General features: G+C 36.3%; 1 protein-coding gene across 5 annotated transcripts in view; it reads left to right on the plus strand.

The window, feature by feature from the left end:
* Positions 1–25841, plus strand: part of SYT1 (synaptotagmin 1) — a 364659-nt gene that overhangs the window by 133873 nt on the left and 204945 nt on the right. The window lies entirely within an intron of this gene.

The following is a 25841-nucleotide window of genomic DNA, read 5'->3' on the forward strand; positions in this document are numbered from 1 at the left end:
TAGTTCCTCTACGCTAGGTGCTGATAGAGCCTGCCTTTTTGTGGTGGAAGATTGTGGACAGTAAGGTACAGAGAATCTGTGCTCTTCAGCACCATTCTGCTTATAGAATATACATTTGACAGTATATCATGTAGTAGAATTGAAGGAATTTTATTGTTGTATATGAAATCTCTATTCATTTAGCCAAACTGGTGTATGAAACAGACTAGTTCTGAATAGAAATAAATCTTGTATGTTTTTTGGCAAGCAGTAAAAATAAAATTATTTGGTGGAGAAGAATATGTATAAACCTCAATAGCCAAAAAATTACCAACATCTCTCTGGGCAACCAAGTTCAATGATGGGTTTTAACATTACATTTAATCAGACAACATGAAGAGAAATGTGTAACATTTCACTGAAGCTGAGGGCAATGTAATGCTTGTTTGAAAAATCTGTATGTTTATTTATACAATGCACTAACTGTGCTACCAGTAGGCATTTTTTAGACATATAAAGAATCATACATATGTTCCAGAAGATCGTTAGAAAAAAAATCAGTTTCAAAAAAACTTCTCAAAATTCTTATTTATCTATTCCTCTTAACTTTCCACTGCTGCTTCTGTCAATCATACTTTCCTGCCATTTTCTCTTCTTTCCCTCTGTGACTCTTGTGGTTTATAGTCCCTGCATGCTATCACACCTCTCTTCACCCTTTATCTTTCTGGTCTTTTACCTACACAGCTAATTTGCTCCAACTTCATAGTTTCTCCTCACATCTCCCACACAGGGCCATTCTCCTCTTCCTCTTGGCAGAGCTGCATTGCAGAATGTTCCCAATCTTTGGCAAATTTTGAGCTTGATGTTTCTAGTAACAAATAGAAACTCCGCAGACTAAGAGCATTATGCGTATTGTTGGGTAATCACAAAATAATGCCATATACCTGTATCTAAGGAATTTGCAAAGGGTCGCAACATGTTATAGTATTGGTCAGCTCTTGCAATTTTTATCTGATGCGCAGAAAGATATGGAGGAACTTTGGGGAGTTGTTATTTAACACATGGGATACCTTCAACCAAATCAATTATGCTTTTCCATCGGATCTTAAGTTTTGGCAGCAGATGACTGACAGTTACATGCATAAATATTAGAAATTCCAAGCAATTTGTAGAATTCAACTGATGTATGTATACAAAAAATCCAGGAGTTGTTATAGACCTGTTTGTAGTAAATTTCGCTACTGCAGATACTCTAAAGATTTTCTTTTCACTTGTGTTCCTGTGTCAAGTGTCCAGAAATCACAGGCAGCTGTTTCAGAATAGTGTGGATTTATTTGTGTATAGTGAGAAAAAATTAATCAACTATTATTGGTACTCCATCACATACAAATTCTCTCTATTCTGCTGGCAGAATAGGTTGACAGAGCTTTTCATAGTATCCATCAGTTAATTTTATCAGTCATGGTATTATGATTATAAACTACAAATGATCTAACAATGAATTACCGAAATGAAACTGTACAGTGGTCATTTAACATTTGTAATGTGTAATTTATTTAACACTCTGTTGGAATATACATGGGAAATTAGAATAATAAAACAGAAGTAAAATTACATTTGTCTCTCATCCATCATCGGTGAGGAGCATATAGCCAGTTTGATCAGGCTATACATTCAGCCATGTAAGGAAGTTCATGTATGCTACCTTTGGGCCTGCTTAAAGCACCCTTGTGAACTATATGTTATTCATACACTAAGCAGCAAGGCATTCTTCTGACACTGGGATTGATAAATTGTGGATCTCTGTTCTAAAATACTTTTTCTCAACCTGAGTTAAAACCTAAAATTTAAAATATCCAGTGCCAAGAGGCAAAAATACTGGATTCCAGTTGTAGGAAGAAGATAAAATTAATATTGTTCTTAAAAGGGTAAAATTAAAGACATAATATGTTTTTGTGGGGTTTAATTGTTCTCATCTTTTTTTTTAAATGCAGGGGCCTTTGTCATTTAGCTTTGATATTGCAAAAGATTGCAGTCATCCTTTGTGGAGGAGGGAAAAAAATCTTGCAATATGTGTTTCAAAAAAGGTGTCCATTGTCCTCCCATAGTGAGCAGCAATCAAATTTAATCTGCCATGTACTTTGGTTTATCAAATAATTGAGATTTTTGGTGGCTGCTGTTTAATAACAGTTTTTTCATTATTCTTCTTTAATAAAGACAAGTTCAGGTAATGTGACATAAATTAGGAGACTGCAGAAACGAAGTGCTAATACAGGAGGAGGGCCAATGCGAGCAGATGCGAGGAGGCTTGGCGTGCTAAAAGTTACTGTATGGGCAGTTTGACTCCTTTACATGTAGAGGAACTAAATTCCTGTTAGACTTACTGTTAGCTCATGAGCACACAATATTACTGGTTTTTACCCTAATATCTATTTTATTTATTTGTTTAAAGATACCATGTTTTATATTTTGCCATTTACCATATTATAGCTAGAGGTATGTAATGTACCAGAGATGAAGTAGCTCAATGAAGGATTCCTTGGTTTTGGAAGGGTCAGTTTTGTAAAAGTTGAATTTATGAGCCTTCAAAAAGAAATGAGCCTGTGGTTTCTGAATGTTCTCTACTAATCACAATAATATTCCCTTACATTACAATTTCAATCTTTCATTGCTATATAGTAATCTAGAAGCAGTATGGAAGTGCCCTCATTCCCTGTGCTCCCAGGTTTTGTCATTGCCCATTAAAATTCATGTGCATATACTGCAGGCTTGCATAAAATAGTTCATTTGAGTGTTCACACTACCTGAATTCTTTAATGAGGTCTTCCCCTAAATTAGTTTCACTTTTCGGTTAGTTTCGGCTTTTTTTCCTTCCACAGTGAAGTATGAACTTCTGGTACATCATGAAGTAACATTTCCATAGTGTAAAAGTTTTTTATTTTGACTCTGTTTTGGTTATCATGTTAAGACTATTCAGAGTAGTGTATTCTCTGTGATGCCCATGCTTACAAAATTCTCTGCCTCAAAACCTCATTTTTCTTTTTTTTATCGATCTTGTATTACAGACACAGATTTGCATTTTTAAATGTGAGATCTCTGACATGGATTTAGATTCTGTACTGCTTTGAGGTATGCTAGTTATGCAACTTAATTTTGCAAGATGGCTCTGGGTTCGTACTTCCCTGGGGCTTCAGTTTAGTTGTCATCTATTATTTTATCACTGTGATTAATTAGTCTCTACTATTTAATTTATTTGCTGCAGCTTCTCAGCTTTTTCTTCAGTTGGTAAGCACATGCTTTTCTAGACACATTTTCAAATTATGTGTTTTCCAAGTGCCTCAGAAGTCATGTAATCATATTTTTCTCAGCTAGGAATTTAACCATTTAAGCCATTTAATGGTTTCAATAAATTATTGACTGATATTTTGTCTATTACTTGGAAGGTTTCAAAAGCAAAATATTTATTAGCTTAATTTGCTCGTTGGAATTTCACAAGCCAGCTTCAGTAAGTGGGGTTAACATGTGCTTGTTTTCTTGTCTTGTATACTGTGTTCCTATATTATAATTTGCTATTTTTAAACATTGCATTGAATAACAACTTGGCTATGATTTTAAATCAGCTGTTTTCAGAGTAACATCTAGTTTCCATTTTAAAAAGTTGGGGGTTTTTTTTGCATTAAGTCATACTGTGTATATACATGGAATCAGTTTTACACAATTACTGAGGCAACTTCCAGGAAGCTACTATAATGAACTGCTTCTATGATCAAAGAAGTTTTAATGTCAAATTCTCTTTTCTCCTGCAGTTTTTATTATGGCTCTATGTTATCTCTGTTTTTGAATGGGGAGGTTGATAAGTTATTTTGATTTTTTTACTTTTTAGTTACTGGTTGTATTTAATATTTGTGATTAAAGTATCTCAGTAAGAAGAATTACACTGTGTCATCCTAATGCAGCTTTGCTGACGTTGGTAACTGCTATTGTGATCCTGTCTGTAAATACAATCAAACAAAATTAATAGACATCTGCAGTGTTGTATGCTTTTGGGGGGCAGTTTGGTGTTCTTTTTTTGAGAGAGCGAGCTTTACCTTTGTTTGTAGTTCTTAATCTCTTTGCACAATCCTCTTTTTAAAGACTACCAGGCTAGCTTTGGTTATGTACCTTAGCAATTCTTGGTAGGTGAATTCCTGCCCACATTTCATTAGAGATTTGGAGATAGCCAGTTCTGTCACTGTTCTTGTGGTGATTTAGGCTTCAATTAGGATCTAAGAGGATAGACTTTCTTGTCAACTCTGCTATTTGATACATGAAGGTTAACTCAAAAAATGACTAATGTGACACAAGTGATTACATACATACAGGGTAAGGTGGACTCCGCAGTATGGAGTTGGTGATAGCTAAAGAACATTTTTTGGCAGTTTTGAATCCTCTCCAAGTATGAGTTTGTTCTTCAATGATGATTTTCTTCGTTTCCTTCTTTCAAAGTTTCGCACTATAAATCTTATTTTGAAGACATATAGCCATCATAAACGTCACATTTTGACAGCTTTTCTTATGTGAACAACACTCATTCAAATAAGTTTATTTAGAAATGAGAAAAGATGCATCTTAGACCTGTTTGCAATCATGTCTTTGTTACCAGTATAATGACAACAATTATCTCTGAAAATGCAAAGAGAATAGGAAATTCAGTTACTCGCTTTCCCACGTAAACAAAAATGTTTTGTGAAGCCATTACCAAAGATAACACATAAAAATATACTTTATGATGTTAATCTGCTGTGTTTATATTGATATCTGAAGTGAATGAAAATGGGCACTGTAGAATTTTTCTTGCAATAAATAATTTTGAAAATACAAAAAATTTGAAAATACATTTGGAAAAGCATGATTCCTTGGATTAGGGTTTCGGGGTGGGGGTTATACTTTAGAACAGCTAGAAATTAGGAGTGATTAGGAGTGCTCTGGAATTTATCAAATATATTAACAGTGTGCTTCTGCTGCTATACCTTCAATTTTGTACTGCAGGCTAGAGGCAAGGCTGTGGTTTTGCTCTGAGAGGAGCCTCTGCACAAGGGCTCTTACAGCAATATTGATTGATGACTCTTGTAGCTATGCTAATAAATGGAAGAACAGTGATTTGAGCTGAAGGCGCAAGTTTTTGAACATGGTGATCATAAAGCACATAACATACAGGCCATGTTTCCAGTCTTGCCATTTAAAAAGCTTTAGTTAAGCCATTAAAGATATTAAGATTATGGGTTTTTCCATGAGCCATGTATTTGGGAGTTTTTCTCATTACTGCCTGATTTCCATGACTGCTTCAGTCCCTCCTAAATCTCAAGGTTTAGAAGTGCATTTTTTTTTGAAAGTTGAGATTTTCATGCAGTCACATAGATCCAGGAGCTGGAGCTTCCAAGGATAGCTCCCAAACATTTATTTTAAAGTCTGGCAATACTGTGTAAAAGGCACGATAGCACAGAGGTCTCTGCAAGTACTGTACAACAGTACACTTTGATCTTTCACCTAATAGGTCTCCCAATACCTTTTAATTTCTAAAACAAATAGTGCCCAGGCTGCTCTATACCATAAGACTATTTCACTCATCCTTATAAGTTGTGATGCCAAGTAAGAACATTTGTTTTAGGAAGAAGGATGAGAAAAAAGGAATAAGATGTCATTTAGACTGTGCAACCTTAACTGTTTTTGATGGGATTTTGCTGTTAGAAGCACGTCTCAGTGTTTGAATCTTTAGTTTAAATAAAATGCTTAACACCAACAGAGTTTATTTAAAGATCTGATTTTACTTCAGGGTTAATAATTTTAAGAACTTTAAACTGTATTAAACCATTAGTTAATAAACCACTAGCTATTAAACTGTTAATAGTTTGTCCTGCAGATAACAGTGATTCCTTTTGGAGAGTTATGGTCTATTGGGCAAATATGCATTTAGGGAGGTTTTAAAATGGGAATTACATCTAAAGTTTATAATTATGTACTTAGACATTTCTTAAGGAGAATAGAATCAGTAGCTTTTTATATATGAAGCCATATGCTCCTCAAAAAGATCTAAATGTTTGCAATACACAGCTATGCTTATAATAAAGAATTGTTACATCTCAGTTGCTGTATTATCGTCATTTTTGTATTTTCCTGAAATTTTACTGTTTGCAGCCTCAGTGTCTAGAGCTATGACCTGTCAGTACAGACACCCCAGCTGCACTCTGGAAAAACAGTTCACATCCCAAACCTTGTGGACTAGTTCCATATCCATTTAAAAAGAATGAAAGAATTTGAAACCTGACTTCCTTTAAAAAACAGTTGTTCAGAAAAAGGTAGGTTATATATAACTCATATGAAGCCATTGTTAATGCACAAGAGTTTTGCAAGCCCTCTCTCTGTTTTTTCTGTTTTCACATATATTTTAAAGACTGTTTCCTGCAGAAGTAATAAATATTAACAATCTGCTGAGTTAGGCTCATTATATTTAATCACAACTAGAATTCTACTTACACTAATTACCTTTGAAGCAGAACCAGTGATTTTAAGCATGTGGAAAGTGGTTTGATGCTATCCAGCCCCATCATGGATCACATACAATGGCTTTCACAGCTTTTTGGCATTCACAGGAGTGTGAAAGCTGTACTTTCCCATTTGTACGTGGACTGTCCTTCGTGGCTGATCAATAGTAAGACTTCATTTCCTCCAGTCTCTTTGTGACAGTACAAGTAGAGATCACACTGTTAACTTCTATCCTGAATTAGAGGGAAGTGTTTCTTGTCAAGCATTTTTGGTGTGATTGTTGGAAGTTCTTTTTTCATGAATGTGTATCTCTTGTGTCACATTTTTACTGTGCTATTCTGGAAACGAGCTTCACTTAACTAACTTTACTTTTAATTAATTTGGGGATTCTTTTTCCTGTTAAATTTTGCTTCACAATTTGAGGAGTGCTTATGTAGGACACACCCCACCCCACCCCACCCCCCCCCCCCAAAAAAAAAAAAAGGAGAAAAAAAGGAGAAAAAAGAAAATGCGTGGAAGAAATCCAGATGTCTGATACTGAAATTTTCCAAGGATGCATTAGTGGACATGAGCAACTTGCCTAAACCCCCTGACTTGCTTTCCTTTTAAAAATGCATATCGTGGCATGTAACAAGTTTCCAAGGAGTTTGGAATTCCCTCTTGTAGTGAAATTGATAGTATTGTTACTGGCATGTTAAAGAATGAGCTGATACCATTCAGGTATTGCAAAGACCTTGAAGAACTACAGAACTATGTACAGCTGTTACTTATCATTATTCTTTCGGAGACTGAGGCTGTTCTGAATAGTGATTTGTCCATCAGCGCATACTTCTTAGAAAGTGTCAGTGTGTTGGTCTGTTTGATAAATGTGCTCATCAGTACCTAATTATTTTTAATGTATGTTAAAAGAAACTGAGATTATATCTGTTGTTAAGTAACTTATGACTTTAAAAAAAAATTGGTTTGCTTGGCTTGCAAATACCTGTATAAGACTGTTAACAAATCCTACAAACATCAAACAGAGTTTCTTTCTGCATTTTTTACCAATATAAACTCTCCCTGCTCCCCTACTCCTCTCCTGCAAAAAAAAATAGCAGACTTTAGAAGCCTGAATGATGAGTTTGGGCTAGGGAAGAGGAAAGCTCTGGAATAATTATCCTAATTTGCTACAACCTACAATGACATCTATCCCCATATTGTTTCTGATTCTCCTTTCTCTTTTCATTTTTGTTTATATTCCCTTTATATTTTCCCTTTGCTTCTGTCTCATTGGCAGCTCTACCTAAATCTTAGTTTCCCGTCTAGAGCTACTTTGACCATACTTTTCTGGAAGAGATCCCTCCTTCCCCAGTGTCATCTAATGTGTTTTTTTGTAGTTTCCATAGTCCCTGATCTTCTTCATAACAGTGCTTTCAAAAGGATAACTAGGGATAAATACATTCTTGCACGTACATCTGCTGGAGTGCTGTAACTAGGTTGTGACTGACCTTGCAAAGAGGTGCTCAGGCTGGGATGGTACTCATTTATGTAATCAGCAATGTATCTAGACAGAAAGTACTTATTTTTGTATGTACATTCCCTCCTCCTCATGCTCAGATATCTTACTGTCATCTTGCTATCATGCTGTAGAACATTGAGGGAACCTGGGATTTGTACCTATTCCCTCTGTTCGTTTCCTTGACATAAGCTCAGAGCTCTTTGGGCATTTCTTTACCCCAGTCAGCAATCTGCCTTTGTAGCTTTGCTTCTGCTACTTCTTCATTTTTTGTGTACTGTGGGCATGGGGCTATAAGGTTATATTTGTTTCAGACAGAACACGCTGAATTTGCTTACAGATGCTACATGAATACACTGTCTCTGTGCCTTTTTGTTGGTTGCTAAACCCTTAGCTTTAGCATAGAGTGCTTTCTCCAGATATCTGCCTGTAGCACGCTATGTCTGATCTGTTTGAAGAGCTTCTGTTTTCTGCTGATTAGATATTTTACTAAGAGCTCCGAAAAAAACCCGTTTGTGTTTCTTCCTTTTCTTCTTGCATGCATGTGTGAATGCTCTTTGGCTTTCGTTCTCTTTTTTGCTTTTTTCTTCTGTTTTGCTGGAACTTTATGTCCTCAGTTGTCAAATAGCTTTCTCTCAGCTGAAATTCCAGTGCTGAATTGAAAGAAATCAACCAGAAACTCTGGAAAATGATTCATTTTTACAGTGAAACTGATTTTATGAGTCTTAAATGAAGACAAGTGTATTATTAAAAATACAGTAATAGGCTTGTGAAAAGGAATCTCTAAGATTTGGCATATAAAACCAGAAATGTTACGATAAGATTATGAAACCTTGAGGGGTTATTGGAATGATCTGCTTGTTTCTACAGACTAGATAAAGCTCTGTTTTATTAATCCTAATTGCCCTTCTATTTGTTGCAACATATTATATCAGGTTTACAGCATCCCTTCAACATTAGCTTCCTGGGAACAACGCCACAAAAGTGCAACTATCAGTCAGCTGAGTGATACAGATACAACACTGAAAATAAATATGGATGATTAAGCACATTATTTTTCAGAAACAGCACATCCATTTCTACGCAGTATCAATAAGAGATTTTAAAAGATGTGTACAGGGTTCAGTAAACTGTTGAACAGTCTTTGTTTACTGACTAAAAAACTGGTTTTGTGAGTTAATGTAATGGTCAGTAAAGGAGAAGGAGACAGGTTATGAGTTATAGATTATCATGAACTGATTATCACCATGTTCCAGTAGTTACAGGGTGGCTACAAAGAAGGTAGAGATTCCCTTTTTACAAGGACTCCCATGGAAAAGACGAGGGGTAATAGGTACAAGTTACTCTCAGGGAGACTCCGACTGGACCCCAGAGGGAAATTTTTCACAATGCGAACAGTCAGCCATTGGGATAATCTCCCAGGGAACTGGTGGATTCCCCAACATTGGACACTTTTAAGATTCAACTGGACAGGATGGTGGGCCTTCTTGTCTAGAGTGTGCTTTAGCCAAGAAAGGTTGGAACAGATGATCCTTGAGGTCCCTTCCAACCTGATTTTCTATGATTCTATGAACTGCACAGTACAAGGAAAGCAGTTAACACTGGAACTGAATGACAGTTGCGAATCACTGCTGCTTAAAAACATCATGGCTATGAAGACACATTAAAACCTTCTCTAAGGATTCTCTATAAAGTTGATGATTGAGATACGAGTAAAGACATTTCTACAGCACTCAACACTGATGTGTTGCTAAACTTAGTTTGTGGCTTTTGAGAGGTGAATCAGCATATAGCATACCTGTCCCTGTTTAGTCTTGCCTATTCCTAAACGTATATTCTGGTTATCAAAATGTTGCCTCCTTGGTTTTTTAGTTTAGGAGTACAATATAAATGCTGTAACAACTTCTTTAGAGGAAAGTTATGACAGGGCAGTTGGACAATTCATTTAACAACTTGAAACTCACAGATTTAGAATGACCGCAGCTGTGTCAGTTGATTTTATACTATGGTGCAACCTGCCTTACGGAAGTTATCTTAAACTGGGGATTTAGAAATACTTTTCAGGAGATTTAGATAATGTTTATATGTAAGGTTTTTTAAGGTTACTTGAAATATAGTTAGTACTTCTCAAGAGAGTAAGCAGGAGGAGCAGATGAACCCTGGGTTCCAGTCAAAATTTTAGATGCCAAAAACAATCAAACACCCAACCAATATCAAGAAAAAAACACCAGAATTAGAGAACAGGAGATGTCAGAATGTTTCTAAATAGAAGCATTCATCAGCTGTCACATTGCTGACTTCTTAAGTCCAGTTATCATGTTTGAACAGTAGAAAGGACTTGCTCATTTGTTTTTCAGGGGCCAGAATGTTTTTTTAGGCCATCTGTAGAAATAGTTATACTCAGAAAATATAGTATGCCGTACTATACAGAAGAGGAGGGACAAAAGATCACAATTATTTAGATTTAAAAGGGATCTCCATAGTAACTGCATTCATTTAGGATACTTAATACATTACTTCTTACTTCTCTGATTGGGTGAAATTTATTTGCTTGCCTAGAATTTGATGTGACTTGTACCATCGATCTACCTCAGAAAGGGCAAGAGATTGAAACTACAGAAATAAGGGTGAACAGGGTAAAATAAGGGTGATGTTCTTTTGTAAGTTAAGGGATAGTAGCAGTCTATGTAAGAAAAGAAGAGGCCCAAGAATTACATTCTGAAGGCTGAATATTTATTTATTAAAGGCTGAATACTTGATTATTTACATCTGAAAGATGTAAAAAAGGTGTCATGGAAAGGATATTTGTTCCAGTTATGTTAGCTATATTGGTAGACAGGAGGAATGGCAACTTAGAACTAGAAGAATGAAGGTACGCATTTTGTCAAAGTACTAGTAAGCTCCTCTAGATACCCTGATGAAAAATTGACACTAGTTTTTTTTTCCCTTGTGGTTGCCTTGACCTCCAGTATATTTTCTGTAGAACTTTTGTCATTTTCACCCAAAATATGAGTAACCATTCAGAAAACTGTACATTTTTCTTCTAGATTGTGCCTGGTTAAAAAAAGTAGAAATATATGGCAGTGTGTCTGATCTGTAGGCAACAGTTGTACTCTGAAATGGTGTTGAATGCTGACTCAGATGTTTTCACAGTTAGGTGTCTGTGGTTTATATTGATGCTTGTTCACAGATTAAATGGTTTCAAGTGTGTTTTGGATATGTAGTTGTACACCATCAATGGCCAACTGTAATTCAGTTCGTTTTTTGGGAAACTAATAATGGTACATGCACATCACTCAGTTTCATTACCTTTATGGAGAGCATGCCAAAGCAGCTTGACTAGGTAAGAGATCGTATGTATTTCTGTGTGTTAGGACTTGGCTGTTTATTTTATACAAATATCTTTTCCTTAGTAAGCACAATCTTCTATCCCTTTTAAGTTTTTTTTGATAAGAGCTTATCCACAGTTTGGTTGCCTTATCATTTTCTGATGCTGTTGGGACAGTGATGCTTCTCTGCTGGGTGAAATTTACTGTCATATCACTTTTTTTCCCCCGGGAAAAATGAGAAAGACTTTCCTCAGAAGAAACCTGAAGTGAGTTTTGTTGCTTTGCTTTTGGATGGAGTTTCATATGTTGATACTGGTAATTGTTTTATCACCTTGTAATAGGATCACCAATAAAATACTGTACAGTCCATAGAAAATACATAAGAATTTACAGTTACTGTAAACTTAACATGAATCTGCTTTGATTCGCTCACCTTCCTTGATTGTGTATACCCAGTGCTTTATCATATGAACAAGGTAGTCTTCACATTAGCAGTTCTAAAAGATAATCAATTACAGTCTTGTACAGAAATGGCAAATGCTTGAGTGGTGCTCAGCTATACTTCTTGTGTGTGGAGGAGAGTCTGGCAGATGCCTTGCCAATAAACCAGTGGGATCTGTGGCAAAGGAGTGATCGTACACAGGACATAGCTGCTGGCATAGCTCACGGTCTACAGAGATGTCCTCTGGAAAAATGCTGTCTGGTGTGGGCAAGTTTTGTGAGAAGAGATTCAAATTCCATTTGTTTTTCATGAAACTCTTATTTAATTTTCCAAGAGAAGAAGTTTCTCTCCTTGAGTGGAGAATAAAGCACGTTTCTACTGTAGTTAATCATTGTTGCTAGGTAGGATGTGACTTCTAGCTAGGTAAACCTTGCTAATAAAGATGAATCAGTTCTAGAGGATCTTACTCTCTTCTATTATGATATGTGGGTTTTTTCCTCCTTGTTTTGGCATTTTTTCCTTTTTTCTTTTTTTTTTTTTCTATTTATTTATGCTTGATATTACAGTATTCTTGGTGTTATTCGTTTTACTATGTATGTTCTTTACATTTAGCATTTTATTCTGTGTTTATTGCATTTGTATGTGCAGGTGGCTAGTAAACACTTGTTAGTATCTATATTGTCTAAGCTTATGAGCCTTGAAACTTGAGACCTTGAAAAGAGCTGCAAGAACTTTCCACGATCATCATATATGCCAGGAGACACTGTACATTAAGAAAGTTGGGGTGCTGTTTCTCAGTCACCACTATAAGGAGGTCAGTTGTCAAAGCTGTCACATCCAGAGGAGGAAGTCAGATAACATGTTGTAGTCTACCTGTGTTTAGTCTAGCACTCTTCTCCCACTTACATGATTTGTCTTTATGCCTGGTTGTGGAAACTCAGTGTTTTCTCTAGCGCTTACAATGAATAAAACTTGCTATCAGGACAAGCAATCAGTTCACCCTCAGGTTACAGTAATGCTACTTTTTAACCTAGCAGCTGAGTGTTACTTAAGCAGAGCCCATTAGATGGCCCTTCCCCAGGGACTGAGCCTATCAGATTCAAAGCACTGTGTGATGCCTTTGAAATATAATTACTAAAATGCCACCCATTTATTCCAGTGGAGCTGTCAAGATACACAGGTAAATTGTTTAGCTTTTTAATAAAAGATATGTATCTGAGGTAACCTAGCAAAAGGTGTTTGCATAATTAACTCCTTTTACTTCTTCATTCTGTCAGTTGCTGGTGATTAGTAAATATTCGGTTTCTTTAAGCCTGATTTCTGTAGGTGGGTGATTTAGATATTTATTATTATTGGAGAAGAGATGAGTTAATTGTTATGTCTTTTACCATGATATCTACTTGGACTTTCCAGGTCACAGAGCAGCTTAAACAAAAATATTGAAGGAATATAGAGCGGTTCACACATGGATATATGAAACTTTTAATTTTATTCCAAGATGATGTTTTAGCTACTGACTATGTATCAAAAATCATAGAATCAAAAAAATTACCTTTCCATACAAAATAGTTAAATTCTGTAATTCTGTCATCTTCTGCAAGTAACACTTGAAGAGGTGTGGTTTTAGTTTTTAAATTTACAACTATGTTATTAAAAGTCTATTTACTGTAGGTCGTGTTCATGGTCTCTTGAAACTTTAGTACATAAAAGGGAGTGAATAATGGTCTTTAATAGAATTGTGAATAATGTGTAATAGCCTTATATCAAAAGTCACTATATAGTGGAGTTGTCTTCTGGACTGTATATAATTATCCCAATTTCAGTGGGGGTAACAGGCAGTTGTAAAAATGATCAGTTCTTAATGCCTACACTGTTATTTTCTGTTCCTCAGTAAAAGTTAAATTCATTCTTAATACATAAATTAATATTTTATGTCAAAGCTTGAGGAGCAAAGAAAGGGCTTTGGGAGGGGAAGAGATGAAGTTTATATGTATAATTGAAAGCTCCACTGAAAAGGACATTTTTGTTAATGCCGATTCCCATGGTTACTTGCAAATAATTATGCAGTTTTAAAAACACAAAACTTTTTTGCAGTCTTACTTCCAGGCAGATAAGTGTCCAGCAGTTAGTTATAATTAGCTACATAAGAAGTAAATTATCAGCCTTGATCTTGAAAATTCCTCTTACCCTACATATTTTACACCTGTATGTACTACATTTTTATTGGCTTCAATAAGGTTAGGTTTCCGGGTTAGGCAATTCTGTCTAGATTTAATAATCTTATCAGGTCACTACCATAGTTTATTCTTACCTCTGCAAGTTTTATGGTAGGTTATGAAAGAGTTTTGCTCTTTTCTCCTAGGGCCTTTTTTTAAAATTGTGTACCTAATTTTATTAAAACCATTCAGATCATGGAAACCACAATGATGAAAATACAGCCTACCATGAAACTTGGTCATAAGAGACCACTGTTCTTTTGTGCTTCATTAATAACAAATGTAAGTTTATGTTCTTAATAGTAGTAGTAATATGATTATCATATTTGTAATACCATATTAGCATGATGTGAAAAATAAACAGATTAGATTCAACTGCCCGGATTTTTCTAAATTAAACAAAACTGCCACGTTTCTGTTTATGTAGCTGCCCTACATTTTGCCTCCTTGGAACTGCACAGTACGTGTCATTGCAGAATTAGGGAAGCACAACAGATAGCTTAAAACTTACGTTGATCACAATTCTGAACTTCTGTTCTCAAAAGATTTTGACACTTGCATATGAAGCATTTTCAGATAATTCTGTCTGCTTAAGTATGTGTGAACTTTCTCATGTTTGCAGCATTATTTTTATGATTTGTCTGAAATAGGTATAACAAGATACATTACTTTGTATCAGTCCTACTGGTTTCCTGATTGTCTTCCCTGCTGTTTTTTCATCAAGGTGTTTTGGTACTGGGACAATAAATAACTATTTTTGTAATTAATACCTGTGATAAAAATTTCTCTTTAACCATTTTATATAATTTTATTTTTAAAATATGATAAGCACTCAGTTTATAATTAGATTAACAGCTCCTTTCTCTTTCAGCATAACACAGAGATCTGGAATGCTGTAATTCTTCCCATAGCACTTTGATTATTTTCTGATTCAAAATCTTAGTAGTAAACTTTCTCATTACTGTGAGTTTTGATGATGTTTTTAGGATGAGGATAAGCCATAAAACAATGAGGATGAGGAAACAGTACTTGGTCACAATACTTGTTCCTCATTTTGTATACTGACAGGCGAGCTGGTGTCAGCAGGTGTCTCTGGCAAAGGAAGTAAGAGAAACAATTTGACTGACTCTGAAACCATAGAATCACATAGTCATTCATGTTGGAAGGGACCTTGGGAGGTCTCCCAGGCTGGGAGGATCAGCAGGATCAGCACTTGAGTTTAGACCAGGTTGCTCAGCACTTTCTCCAGGGAAGTCTTGAAAACCTCCAAGGATGGAGTTTCTGCAACCTCTCTGGGCAGCCTGTACCAATGCTTAATTGTCCTTTTGTGGAAATGTTTTTCCTCACATTCTGTTCGAACTACCAAGTTCTCCCACAGAGCACTTTATGTACAAATAAAAATAATTGTGATCCATAAATACGGCTTACTTAAATTAGTATTACACGCAATAGGAATAACGAAAGTCTGTCATGTTTTGACCTGAATTCATGTACAAAAATGTATAAATTGAAGTGTATAATGTATAAAATTAAAACCAACTTTTAAGACAAAATGCAGAAATTTTCCCAATCTAATACTTTCAAGAATGATATTTTAATTTTACATTTTTGTTATTTAATTTTCAAATCTCTTTATTTTAGGGCAGTTTTATCAAGGTCAGTATAATTTCACAAACGTGCTTTTTTCCTCTCCAATGGGAAGAGTTCTCTGACTAAAGTGTGCACAAACAGATTCTCAGAAAGACATTCCTCTTACAGCTTCTCAGAGCTGCTGCTTTATAAGAGCACAACATCTGGGCTGTATTATGAAAAATATATTTGGAATCGCCATTCAACTAAAATGAAAGTTCTTTATCACCAATAGATCCTTTATCAGTCTGGAAAGCTTCCATTCTGAAACATTGGAAAAACAGATGTAAAGCGTGTCTGGATTTTAGTCATATTAAAGAACTTGAAAGGAGATTATAAACTTTAGTATCTTGTCAGTTCTTCAAGTAGGGGATAATAAGACTGACCACACAGCTATGTAGAGTCAGTTCTGGGGGAAAATGTGTCATCCTTTGTCTGTCAAACGTCATCAGTCATCTTATGTTTTTGTTACTAGAAGTAGCTATATTCTTAATAAGTTTTAAATTCAAAAAGCTGGATAAGGCATCTTCCTCTAAAAAAAAAATCACTTTCCCTATTCTGCCTTTGTTTTTCTACATCATTCTGCTCTTCTTCACACCAAATTTCCATTGAGGAATCTTTTTATACCCTTTTAAGTATTCACTTAATGGTCTCCCATTTTTCCTTTTTTGTACTTCTATTTGCTTCTATGCTTAGTATTTTCACCTTTCATCCTATCTTGGTTCCAGTTTCTTATTGCCACTTCCCCTTTTCCAGTCACATTTCAGCTTAATCATGAGCATAGGGGCTTACTCATTTTGCCTCTAAAGATGTGGTGAGCTTGAGTTTTCCTGAGCATAAGAATTACCTTGCAAACTTCCACAGAGCTGACTCAGAAAAATCTTGTTGTCTGGAAGGCTGGAACAGCCAAACTCACTTTGGGTATATGAAATTACATGTCACACTATAGTGGGCAACAGAACTATACTCCAGAATCCTCTCTGCATTGATTGACAGCTACTTGTCAAACCTAAGGCTGAGATGAAAATAAGCTTGCCACCTTGGTTCCATTGTAAATGCTACTGCACGTTTAAAGCACAGGCTTTGTTCATCTAACCAGTTGCTCTGCTGTAAATACTTATTGTCCATTATGTATGTAATTTGTTCCTGTTTTTACCTTGGAAAGAAGACTATCTCACTGTGGTTGGTTTCCCCTAGATGTTTTGATGGATCATAACTCTTGCTTCCTTGGCATGTATCAGGAAAGCTTAAGCAAGGTGGAAACAGTCTTTTCAACTGCCACTTCAACACAAGTCAAGGCATTAAAAATTTGCCAACTAAGGCCAGTTCAGTTTCAAAAGACTCATAAAGAAACACAATATTCTTTGATCAAGTGTTCATAATTTGATTTGAAGTAGTTTGGATTGAAATTATACTTGGACAAATTAAATGTTTAAAATGAGCTAACAGGTTACAAATCAATACATTTTTAATGGCTTGAAAAACCTAGCCTTCAGCTTATTATTCATGTGTCTGAAAAAATGGAATAGTAATCTGATGCAATGACTGCTGCAGGTGAAAAAACTCATGGAGCAGTCTCAAAAATCTGAATAGATGAGTTCAGTATTATCTAAAAATAATGCAAGTGAATTCTGTGCTATAGCAACTTCTTTGTGAATTAGTGTTATACTTCATAAATGAGTAGCAACAAAGTAGAACGGAAGGTTAGTGAATATATAATGAGTATGAAAAGGCCACAAGTACAGATAAGAAACGAATTTTTTACAAAATATTCTTAGTGTTGCTGGATGTTTAATATCCATCCTGAATTCTGCAATGATATGAGAAACAGGAGACACTGAGCCTGGGTCTAACATGTCATAACAGACTGCGTTATCAAGTAATGATCTACAGATGATTCGAAGTGTTATTATAAGTAATGCTTTCATCATATTATAATGTTTCATTATTCATTATGTATCCAAAAATTATTCTTAATGAAAAGGACAATGGTGTTTTTAATATAGGAAGAAAAACATATTTTCAGTCCTGTGTGAAAAAAATTCAGTGTTTGGATACTTGTCCTTGGTAAAAGATTAGATTTGGATTTTCATTGTGGTTGTCATCCAAATGTACTCTTTTTCCCATTGAGATATGTTCATATAAAATTGTGACTGAAGTGTGTGTGTGTGGGGGAGAGAGAGACTGAGAGGAGTTATTGCACGTTTCTTTTTATGTTTATGAAAATAAGTATGTGTATATTAAATTATGCTTATGTATCTTTACATTTGTATAGATTGGTATGTGTAAGTTCATATCCATAAGAATGAACTCTTTCTCCTGTTTTGACATTAAAATTCCAAAATAATAAGCTATAGCTATGCAGTGGTGACAACACTAAAAGAAGATGCAGTTCTTTATTTAATGGCCACAAGCCAAAGTCTGGAATGGAAATAATTTCTCGTGAAAAAGCCTCCAACAAATTTTTCATGTACTTTTCATACAATTAATTCAATCTCATCATAATGTAGTGTAACTGTAGATGCATTGTAGATACCTGCAGAAATGGGTAGACTAAAAACTACAGGTTTTAAATCGAACATTGGAAAATATGAATTGTTAGTAATAAACAAGCCTTTCCATTGGCTTCAGCATACGCAATTTTAGTTGCATGATCATTGCAGGGGATACCAGAATATAAGCAAAACGCAGAATGCTTAGGGAAACAGTGGATACTTAGACTTTTTTTCTATCCTCATTCTTTAGTGGGATATTTACATGTGCTATTCGCATCTTTCTCTGAAGGCAGGATAACTATTTTTTTCTGTAGGCTTTTCTGTGTTCCTTAACATTATATCTAGTAATGGTAATGGTATGGTACTTGGATACTAAGAACCTTGCAGCACCCATGTGAAAAGAGGAAAAGATTTTAGTTCCATTTTGTAAATGGGTGAGTAAGGCACATAATGCATAGGAGCGTCCATTCATTTTGTGTGTCCATTGAGCACAAGACCTTTTAACATCTTGATTCTTTCAGAACACTACATTTTTTGTAGCATATAATGCATTAAAAGCCTCCCTTGGAGGGACTTAAAACTGGGAGGAGGCAAGACACACTGTTAGCAGATTTCACAGTTATTTGTGGAGAGCAGAAAAGTACTGAGAAACTGAGTTCAAAGCAAGATACTGGTGGGGCAGTGCTTCTATATGGTATTACTCTTTGCTTCTATTTCTGCAGCTGCTGATGCTTTTCTTTGGATTTCTTCCACCTATAATAGTTCTTGTCTCCTCCACACACAGAGTCTTCCCTTAGCTCTTCATGCTAGCTTGCCACATCCATGTGTGCTCTTTTCTAGTCTCTATCCACCTGTCTGCTCTTTGTGCTTCTGTCCCAGTCTGTTCCTGCCTTCTGTCTCTTCTCTCCCTGGCTCACCTTCCTCCCTGGGCTGTTGGGCTGGTCACGTCCATTTGCACTGCCTCCATTTTGCATCCCTTCTCCCTGTCTAGTCTCCTTGCCCAGTGTTGGTCCCAGGGCATACAAACACACACAGACACTCTGACCAGCCATCCCCTTAGAAGATGATTCTTACCTTCATCTATTCCTTTCTTTCTGATTGAAAGTCAATCAAGTCTTTGTTTTTCATGCGTTTTCATACTGTCTGGTTGTCTGTAAGGCTTCATATAGAGAAGATGCTCCTTTTATTCTGAGTTCCTGTGTGTAGCACTGTGGCAATATTCCTAAAATGTTCTCCCCCTCAGCAGTAGAAATCCTTGGTCCTTCCAGTTCTTAGCTGGAACAAGTTGATTGCTGATGGAAATTTGCTGATAGGGATGTAGCTGCTGATCTTCAGTCTCTACTGCAAATAGATGAACTGAGATGGGTTTTTTTTCTGAAAGCTCATTGATTAGATGGATTTCAACACTTCACAGAAATAACACATTTCTGATGCCAGGGTGAACCTTCTGCCAGATTGGAAACAGGTGGGGAAGTGAAACTTCTTGAAACATTTGTTGGGGTTTTTTTCCCAAAAAATGTCTTTCTCTCCCTAGTATTGTATTTTTAATTAATTTGAGGAAGATATGCAGTGTGGGAATTTCAATGGCCAACAGATTTGGCACAGTAAACAGACTCACATAATCAGAAGCACTGACAGCTCTTAAGAATAAGCCTGAGGTTGTTGCCTATCATGTAGTGTTTAAAATAGTTTCTTGTGTGTTTCTCCATATGACAAAATTCATAAGCTGTGGATTGAAGATAGACATCTTTTACAGTAAACTGCTGAATTTACTTCATTATTAAAATCAGTATATAAATCATACTCATTAAGCTGCAGGACAAAACAAGAAAAAATTCAATTATAGGATCTAATAGAGCATTGTGTTGAGATTTAAATGACTGCCATGAAAGAATAAACGAGGTTTTTGTTAGACTTCCAATAAGTGATGGTTTACTTCTATTGAAGAGCTTAAGCCTATTTTCATAAACTCATTTAATATTGTGCCATCTTACTTTCCCAAGAAACCTGGTTAGTATGTGTTTACAGCAAGCTGTTTTGCTGTTTTGATTGTCAGAACCTTGGAAAATATCAAGGTCAAATATAGAATTGCAAATTAATGCAAAAATGCATTTAATATACCGATAGATGATCTACTGAAATGTTCCTATTTTTACACTTATAATTTTTTAATTGTAAAAGAGAGGAGTGAATTTAATGAGCTGAAAATGATGGCTTAGTGTTATTAGTTGGAGTTGGTACACTTTACTTGGGTGATATGCAGGTTTTCTCATAGAACTCTGCATATAATTATATATAATATAATTCAGTCCAGAACTGGAAAAAAATTACTAACCAGACTCATAACACTCCTAGTCTAGTATTGGCTCAGCAGACGATACCACTCACTGAACATCATAGGAGTATTGTAGGAAAGGGAGGGAACAAGTGAATAGTAAGTTAGTGTAGGTCATAACACTGACTAGTGGGTATTTTGATAATGCTGAAGTTAGAAAATATTTTTTAATGGTAGATACCAGGTCTAACAACTTTTTCTTTCCTAAGAAAATACTTCTTTTTCCTCTTTATTTTCCAAATCTCCTCTTGAAAATTCACCATTCTGTAGGAGTGTGTTGTAGAAGACACTCTGTTGGCTTCTTACACTCACACACAAGCACACACACACGCTAAGTGTATTTTAAGGCATGTCACAGTTAAGGATGTCTTTTCTGTTGAGGTCAAAGTGTTTGAGTTCATGTCTGTGGGTTTTTCTTCTTTCCATATTTGAAGATACAATTTAAATAAAATGTGTGGTTAATTATTTGGTGTCTCGAGGAGATCCTATTATGGTGTCTTTCTGTATAAAAATTGTAGATTATGAATCTGTAGTAGTACCAAGCTATTTTCCTCTGTTAATTTTTAAACATAAACCAACAATATTAATTAGAAAGTAACTTGAAATATGTTATCCTACAGTGGCAATTGTCTTGAAGGCTTGGACAGTATAACGTCAAAGGAGATGTGTAAGTTAATGTAAACAAACGAGCCTGGGATTGAGTTAGCAGAATTTCTTTTTGGAATGTACTGACTTAAATCCTTCCAGCAATACAAAGGCTGGATCTGGGATAGTGGGAAGTGACAAAACTGCTGAACCACATATTACAGAACAGTGGGAGGTCCAAAGTTAAGAGACTCAATATCAAATTTTGAACAAAGCTGACAACATTTTGCTCCTTTTATTAGCCCCTCCCACTCTCTTTCATACTCTGATTCCTGGAGGAAGAAAAAATGTTGTGAGCTGTTTGACTTGTCAAAAGAATCGTCATAAATGAAAACCTACAACTCTGGTTTAGCAATTCGCCATGGTGATCTTAGGTTACCTTTGATTATGGGCTCTGTAACTAAGGAAGATGAACAGCTCCACAAAAATCCGAGCTGTTAATTAGAGCAGTGCTTTTATTTTCACATCTTTTCATTTCAACCCTACATCCTGTTTGCCATATGTGACAGTGAAGCTGAGAGGGAGAACCGTGAGAGAGCATCCTTGTAATGACTGTCTGAAAGTACGGAGTGTCCCCAGCCAGCAGACAGAATGAGACTGGGCTGTCAGTCAGGATACAATTTTAAGTTAGATAATTTCAGACAAAATGGAGAACAAAATCACTTGGGCACAGGTCAGATGTCTTTTCCTGCTTCCCCCACAAATAATAGATGATTTCAGTTTCCGGGCATATCTTGTGGTCTCATCCCTCCCCTTCTCTCTTCCTGCGCCTTCTCCCACACTGCCTTTCATGCCATTTCAACAGGGAAGCTGCACAGCAGAAATAATCTCACCCTGCCATTGTGGAGAAAGCACCTAGTCAGTGTGTGCTTCACTGTATCTAGACAAATTTTACTGGAAGACCGATCTCCAGAAATACTGTGAGCCTCTGGTCTCTGTCACCAACCAAAGTAGTCAGCCAACACCCAAAGGTAATTTTTTTGGACTGTTTCTGATCATGGTTAAGATGGTTAGATCTTGGGGGAAGAAGTTAGGCCCAAATTTCTGTGGTCCTGCTTCTCATGCAGGGTTCAGCCTTCCTTGAGTGAGAGCTCCACTTGCATGAAAATGATGTAATCTAAGTGACTGTTAAATTTTTGTGATTTTGTAATAGTATTAACTGCCTAATGGCATTTTGATAATAAGTAAATATAATTAATATTAAGTTCCCAGGGGTGATTTGAAAGGATACAGTGTGGTAGCTTGATGCCGATTATTAGTTATTAGAACACAGGTTTGAAGGGGCTGCATATAGTACAATGCTGTTTTGTGTCCATGCATGAAGGAGCAAAGATGAGCAGGAAGGGAGAGGGAGATCACATCTGAAATTTGACACGCCCCATGAAATACGGCTGGGCCCTCTTTGGCTCCAGGCACATTAACCAGATCTAGCACAAGAGGAGAGGTTTCCTTCAGCCTGGTTGCATTTGGAGGTGCTGTTACTCTCTGGAGTTGCAGGGTAGGAGCAGCAAAATAGGATTCCCAGGGGGCAGAGCAGAAGAGTTGGGAAGAAGCTGTATCATGATCTGTCACTACATTGATAAAAAAGGTTTGCTCTTTTCTCTCTCTCCCCTCAACCTTCAGGAGGACAATAGCTACTGCTAAGGGAGGAAAGGGAAACAGAGAACAGAGATGAGAAAGAACTGATTTACAGCATCTTTAGAAATAAGCTGTACTTGCTGAACAGTGAGAGCCTCAAGCACTGCATGAACGTGGTGGGTCATCGTGGGCTGCATGGTGGAATAATTTACACCAGATACAGGCTTTTGAATCCTCTACTTCTCTGGCTGAATGGTTAGTCACAGAGGTATTGCCATTGGTTTTGGTTGTCAGGGTCATGAAAAGCCACATGTGAGCTGCATGTGAATTTTTGGTGCTTGGCTATTTAAGTCTGGACTATCTAAAGCTAAAGCTCAAGCCAGAGAGCTCCCATGCCATGCATGGAGCTGCGTGGCAGTGCTCCTGTGCAGTTGAAGAAAGGCTTGTGAGTGTGGAGGCTTTCCCAAGCTACAGTTGTGGAGGTGAGACTGAAGATGGATAAAGATTCTGGGAAGAAATCATTGGTACTGAGGGAAGTTTCGGCTTCTCTCTCTTTCGCTCTGAAGTGGTATAGGAGAGCTTACACATTGTTGGTATCCCCACACAATAACAGAGGCATGATACCTTTTTAAAATTTAACCATTATTTCTCAAAGGACCTCAGAAGCTCCTGCAGTTCTTTGTTGATGTGCTGGTTCAGAAGGAGCTCAGTCTCTGCCCAGAGCAGTTCAGCTGTGGTCCCCTGGTGAATTGCCTTTCCTGGCTGGGCTAAACGATGTATGATGGCTCAGGCCAAGCAGTTTGGTGTGGGGAGGGACAGTGCCTCTTGGCACTTGCCCTGGTGAAACATCCACTGTCTCCATGCTCCTCCACTGACACCAGAAGAAAGAAAATGTGAAACAAGGTATGGAAACCAAACTGTACTGTTGCTGTAGCCAGGAAGAGAAGTACTTTTTTTGAAAAGAAACCAAAGTGATATTTTGTTGTGACTGTGGAAGTTGTGGAAGGAGCCTGACCGTTCTTGACTTCTGCATAATCATTCTCATAGTGCATATTCATTCCTACCAACAGTTAGGAAAATGCAGCTACCAAACTCAGTGCTTCGAGATGTATCTACTTTTGATTGTACGTTGTATGACATTTTTATTCAAACCTCTGTCCGGATGCAGGAACTGTGCTCAGTAGTTGCTGGAGGGGGAAAAAAAGTGCATTGGAAGCACTGTTGAAGAAAAATAAGAGCTTACTGGACATTAAAGTTGAATGTCGAGCTAACTGGTGGTAATTTTGTTTTCAAATTATGTCTTCTTGATGACCCGAGGCTAGCAGATTTATCTTTTTCCCCTTTCTTATTTCATCAGTTCAAACCTGAAATGTGAAGTATGCTTATTAGGAAACCAGTGTGGTCATTGCTTTGAAAGGATGATGCTGACAGTGTAGCTGCTTATAAACTATTTGTGTGTTGCTTTGCCTGGAATTTGGACAAGCTAGCCACTGAAGCGGAAAAAGCACAGCCAGTGATGTCAAATATTATTGGTGCAATGTGCCTTTATCTGTGCCTGGCTGAGCAGCATCAAATGGCATTTGATGTGGTTCTTTCCCAAGGCCATAGCTTGCTGCATACAGCAGATTCTCAGTGAAATAATTTTTATATTTTATATTTATACACGCACATACATGCATCATGTTTAAAATCCATCAGGGTGATTTGCATGAATTTATAAAATATTCCTCCACCTACCCAACTTATTTTTTTCATTTCATATTAATAAACCACTTTGAAAAAATCATGGCATCTTTCCCATAATAGTATTCTTGAGTTAAATAAGCCTCAATGCATCTATGATATACAGCAGTCACAAATATGTTTTTTGAAGTAGTAAAAAAATGCCTGAAATTAGTGATTTTAGCAGCTGCTAAATTATAAAAGTTGTGGGGTTTTTTCTCAATTATTTCTTGGATGAAGACTTTTACACCTGTAAGTATGTTTTTTTGTGAAGCACTGAACTCTTTCTGTTAGCTATAGTTATGAGGATGTATAAACAGCACTTGTTGTCTCTGCCCTCAATGCAAATAGAAATCCTGCTCCATTATGTAACCTGTTGTATACAGAAATAATGGGGAAATGCCGCATTGTATTTAAGTAGCATTATATTTGAACAAGTTGATGCTTTAACAGCACCTTTTTTTTAAAATACTACTTTCCTTTCTTGTTAGGATTCTGCTGTTAAATATTCGTTTTGCAATTCATAAAAGTACTATTTCAGAGGCACAATAACTTTTATGCCCTAGATGTTCAAATTTAAAATGAAATACATGTTTGCTTCTCATATTTTACTTTTTGGACAAGTCTCCTCCTATCCCAATAAATGATGTAGAGAATAGATGTTGACAATAAGAACAGACATCTGGTATAGGTGTGAAGAATTCACCATGTATTTCTGTTGTAGCAGAATTTTGACTAATCTAGACCAAGTAATAGTGGCATCTTTTCTGCATGCTGTTTTTATTTTTCTGTTCACTTTAGACTGAAATGAAAAACACCTGCCAATCCATATTGAAACATTTGAGCTTCATTGATTGCTACCTGCAGGGAGTATCCCAGTAATGACCATGTAACAACTTGGGGGTGAAAATGATCTCTCTGTCTAGTCTTGTGTGGGCTAACACCATACAGAAAAGGACAAAATGGTCAAAGTCTCACTGCTACTTTGCCCTAGACTTGTCTTTTCAGTAACATTTTGTTCACCATACCTCCTGCTTGCTGCTGGCAGCAAACATGTTTTTTTAGCCCTGGCTTATGAAATTACAGTTTTATTAAAGCCTGTGCAGTATGTTGTTAACTTGGTAAGAAAAATCTCTGCATTAACTTTTAACTCAGATAATAGCCTAGCCTGTTTTGTTTTAATTCTTCCAAAATCAAATTCCAGGGAAAGAAGTATGTAATGGATTTTTTTTACAGGCTAGAAATTAGGTTTAGTGGGGACATCTTGTCAGACTATTTAGGATTTATCATCTTGTCACCTGTTAGCGCAACTGAATTACAAGCTGGTAATCATAAGTGCACTATTAGTATATAATGTTGCCAATTTAATGATTTATCTTTTAAAGTAGTTTCAAGAGCACCACTGCTACTTGAGTTTCCCTCCTAATTTAGGAAAAATAATCCATTGTTTCAGT

This window comes from Strix uralensis, chromosome 5, assembly GCF_047716275.1.
Source record: "Strix uralensis isolate ZFMK-TIS-50842 chromosome 5, bStrUra1, whole genome shotgun sequence".
NCBI lineage: Eukaryota > Metazoa > Chordata > Aves > Strigiformes > Strigidae > Strix > Strix uralensis.